Below are 4,839 nucleotides of genomic sequence, written 5' to 3'. Positions count from 1 at the left end.
AACGGAAAATAAGCGGATATTAAGTCGATAAACAAGTTAAAACTATTTCATGAAAACGAGCGCTTTAAACTAAACAAAGTGAATTTGTGTTTGCTGTTAAAACTATCACAAAGCAACTGTAAATGAAATTTCGGTTAACAACAAAGGCAAGAGGGTTATTTTTCAAACAGAAAGACGTCTCAAAGAGCTTTCCTTGAGTCTTCTTCAAAACAACATTTAGAAATTAGGAGAAAAGCTTTGCGAGTGTCAATCGAAATGTCTTTATCAAACCATAAATGATAAAACTCTCAAAATTTTGTAACTGATTGATATTTCTCTGTCTGTACTTAAGTCCCACACAGAAAAAGCTTGAAATGTTCAAAACTTTGAAAGCCCACGCTTTGTTTCTAACTTCAAAAATTCCTATTGTAAAACATTGGATAAACATTTCTGTAGGATCTTCGTTCAAACCTTTGTCTCATATGCCTGGGTTGGGAGTAGGTAATTAAGTGTGCGGATACGCAATGTTTAGATATTGACTTTGACATTTTATGTGAGAAGCAGATGGTCCATTCATGCTTCCTATCATCTCTCAACGGGAGTGGTGGCCAAGGGAAAAGAATCTCATTTACCGGCGCCAACCTCTTATTTCCCGGGGGCTGAGTTCCGGTATCAGGATATAAAAGCCTTCAAGCCGAGTGAGATATCAGTCTTATTCACCTGCAGTTTGAGATATTGGGGGATTTTCATTATAACAGTTTGACACGTAAGTAAAATTTTCAGTTATGTTATTCAGAACTGTATCGCACATGAAACTACTTATATCCAGACTGCGTTCAGTTTAATTTCATAAGTCAAATGTTTTACTCTTATTTATTTCAAAGTCTTGAATTTCCGTGTTTTAAGAAAACTTGATTTACCTGCATCGCGAAGCGCATCGACACCTCATCATAGGGCAACTAGGCACTGAAGCTGGCGATCATATCAATGAAAGATATGTAAATTGGTTTCACACAGTCATTGGATTCTTTCAGTTTTGAGAACTCAAAAAAAATACTTCTTCCTAACGTATCTCAGCCACAAATTTATTTATCCACATGAGTCGAATTCTGTTCCGTGTTGCGTACCAGAGAAATAAATTTATGATGTCTCCTGTTTGTTTCCATCCGGCAGTCTTGATAATTTTGATACTCAGACCTAATTATCCTTTCCTGTATCAATGGCTAAAAAAAAGATATGATATCAATCCTATTACGCAGCAAAATTGCGCGAAATTGTACTGCAACTGCATTTTCAAATAGTTCTTGGAACTCAAAAAAACAGATAACGATCAAACACAACGCCTACAAAAATTGAAAACAAAAATCGTGTAAAGTACTGTAAGCAAATTCATATAACAATTTTTAACATGTGCTGAAGTTAAAGTTCCGTAATGTCTATCATTCCTCAAAGAATGGAGTATGACTTGCACAACAGCCTTCCTCCAGTGACGCTTATTATTATGAGATTCGAGTGACAGTAGATGACGTGTTTTTGGAAAACCCATCAGGCTAGTATTTCATTTTTACACCCACAAGACCTTCCTACGTAATCAGAACAAATAAAGGCTTTTGGGAGTTGCTTGATGGGTCACAAAACGGACGGTTGTCTCGAAGGGTCTTCACGATTTCTGGTGTGGTCTACAACAACAAGGTTTTAATTTCCCTCACTCACACTTTGTTTGTTTTTCTTTTTTAAGAAAGTTAATCTTCTAATAAAGATAAGGTGTTGCAGATATTTTGAGCGGGCGCTTTATATACAGAATGTCAGTAATGAGAATAAGGCTTTTGTCGATCCTTGGGGAGCGTACCAATTGAGGGAAGAAAAACGGTGGCCGGCGATCCCCTTTTTGCCGAACAACAAATATAACTGGTAGAATTATCATAAAAAAAATTGTGCGCTCCTATAGAGAGTTTACTCTACTAACACATGGCCGTTTTATCTGTAGATCAATATGAATCAACTAAAACTGATCCTTCTTATCGCCTGCTTTACTTCTTTCTTGTTCACCGAACTGGCCAACGCACACTTTCGTCTCGGCCGGGGAATGGAGCGAGCCGGCGAGGTGCCCCTGGAAGAAAGGAGGGCCGCCCTGCATGACACTGGCTTCCTAGAAGCGAGAGCAGAGGCCAAGAGGGAAATTTTTTTGAAACGTTTGGAAAACCTCTTAGATAAATATGAAACAAGAGTGCGACGCAGTGAGGACACGGAGAATTAATTAAGGTATGACATTTTGTCGATCGCATTTTAAGACAACTCAACAATGAATAGACATGGTTTGGGTTCTTGTTTAAAGATTTAATGGACGTAACCGAAAAGGTTCAATTCATAGACCCAACGACTCGACACTCCTGTCTAATGCCTTCATCAGAGGTGATCTAATCGCTGCAATAAGAGGTCCCTTTATATGCTCACTAATTAGCTGCCCTTTTTTCTGACGAGGTGTAAATAGGCGTCAGGTAGTAAGACGTCATCATCACGATTTAAAGGAGCGGGAGCAGAGTCGATATACGGCTACATCAATTTATCAAGAATGACACTTTGAACGGTTTGTAAACTTAAGGCAATTGGTTTGTATCTTTGGCAATTGCTGGTCTAAAAGAGTTGAAGGTTGTCTTACAAAGGAGCACTTTGAATTTAAAATTTGACCTCAAATGCACTTTAAATTTCGAGTCTCGTTCAAACGATCATGATAGTTGATGACTGTTGATGGTAGTTTCAACTTTCAATCACTATCATTGACTACCATATTTGTGTTCAAACAGTTCATGATAGTTGATGATAGTTGAAAAAAACACGCAATGAGATCTCGTAAGCGTAAAAAGATAAGGTGGACGCTGAGTTCACCAATTTTGTTTCCATTTTATATTTTCGTCAAGAGGTTGCGAAATGAAGATACTGAAGCTTACCAGGAGATGATGAAAATGAAGCACGGGGTATTCTGCGAATATTGACGGCTATATTAGTCGTTTTACTATTTGCCATTTTGGCAAAACTGCTGGCCGAAAAACTGTCACTCACTATCATCCGTTCGTTCAAACGGCAAAAACTATCGTCAACTATCATGTCGAATTTGAACATGTCCAAACTACATGATAGTTATCGATAATCAATGTTGGTACATAATAGTTCATGTTCAAATGCCCGTGATAGTTGAAACTATCAACAACTTTATACATGGCTTTATACATGGCGGGCAAGGGTGATTTCGAGGGTTTCGTTGACAAATATGCTTTTTTGCGCCCGTGTAAAATCCCCATATGCTCTTTGAAATATTTCTGTTGAAGAGACATAAAAAAAAAATTTTAAAAAAAATTTGTGTTATGTTTCTTTTTCTTCACAGGAATGCGGGATTTTGCAGTTAAAGAAAAAAATACAGAAAATATGAGGGACCCACGAATATTTTCGCTAACTAGTTGTATATGTAATAGGACATAGTGTCACTCAAGAGTTTCAAAGTGAAATACTTAAATGAATATTCAGCACCTCTAGTATCATTTCAAATCGTGTGTCGTAACAGTTGTCTGTAACAGCTGCCATTGTTAAATCACTAAATTAGCAAGTTCTTGACATCATTGCAAATGAGGTGTATATTAAATACTTGAAGTACAACGTAACCAAAGTCGTGCTGTTTTTCCTTGTCTTATTTCACCGCTAACTTTATGAAAAGATGTTTCTCAGCCTTTTGTGAAAGTACTTGTTCCTGACCACAGTATTGTATGCTACCAATTTCGTGCTGATATTACAAGGGGCGTCACTTATTTCCAGCCGGGAAAGCTCAAACTATCGCAGTGATACAAGAATGCCTAGAGCTCTGCTTAAGGGTGTAAAGCGAGCAGATGGCTGCGCACCTTAGGCCTGATTACGTCACTGCAGGAAGCATGTATTAGCACAAGGTGGAATGTGTGGGTCCTTAATCATACTCATAGCATTTAACCATAGAGACCAGACTTTCATTTCAATCTTTAAATGTTCAAAACCACATTCGTGAGAGGGTTATTAGGTCAAATTCATGCGTGTTTGAGTTGAACGTTTGGCAGTTTTATAACGGCTGACAGGTTTAAAATCTATAATGTTTCCTCATCGGAAACCGTCATGAAAACTGGGCGAAAAGAACAACTCAATATCAAACGTGTGCCAAGGTAAGCCACAAACTGAACCAGTCAGGTTCTTGTAGCTGAGCCATTTGGAAGCACAATAAACTTTACTCAAAAGTTTTGCAATCGGATATAACACAGGAACGAAAACTGGGAAGTGATTTGCATATTCTCCATCAATAGCTCGTTAAGAGAGCTACAGGCAAAGGCATAGGTGGGGAGGGGGAAGGGATTGGGGTAATAGGGCGCATGTGATTCCCTCTGACATGACTAGTGATAATGACGATGATAATGACGGTGCCAAAAGAACCCATGCCACTGTTCCCAAATAGGTGTAAGACATTAAGGAAAGGCCCTGTTGGCTTTGTCAAAAAATATTGATCATCCAAAATAAAATATAACAACCTGATTTAAACACGAGTGCATGATCGGCTGACAGCCAAATCCTACGTGAAACCTTGAAACTCAATCAAAAGTTGGACTCCTGGGCTGAAAAGTGTGTATCGTTTTAGAATCCTTTGCTTAAATATGATTGAAAAGCTGAAGTAAAGCAATCTGACTAAAGGTGAAGATGTAGAGATTAAAGCTAATGTGAATACCAAATCTTTGTGGCACTCCTAGTTCCCTTGCCCCAAACTCAACTCTCGTACAGTCACTTATCCACAAGGTGTTTTTTATTCCGATCTCTATACAGCTTGATACATGTAATGATTTCCATCATGTG

At 38.2% G+C, this 4,839-nt stretch overlaps 1 long non-coding RNA gene across 1 annotated transcript; it reads left to right on the top strand.

Annotated features, from left to right (window-relative positions):
• The first annotated feature begins 585 nt into the window (after positions 1 to 585).
• On the top strand, positions 586 to 3,640 carry LOC131784177 (uncharacterized). The gene is made up of 3 exons (XR_009340188.2): positions 586 to 745; positions 1,967 to 2,241; positions 3,362 to 3,640. It is a non-coding gene; the product is annotated as an uncharacterized lncRNA (long non-coding RNA).
• Positions 3,641 to 4,839: the final 1,199 nt, after the last annotated feature.

The sequence above is a fragment of the Pocillopora verrucosa genome, chromosome 13 (assembly GCF_036669915.1).
Source record: "Pocillopora verrucosa isolate sample1 chromosome 13, ASM3666991v2, whole genome shotgun sequence".
Lineage (NCBI taxonomy): Eukaryota > Metazoa > Cnidaria > Anthozoa > Scleractinia > Pocilloporidae > Pocillopora > Pocillopora verrucosa.
This window is presented reverse-complemented; position numbering and strand designations above follow the sequence as displayed.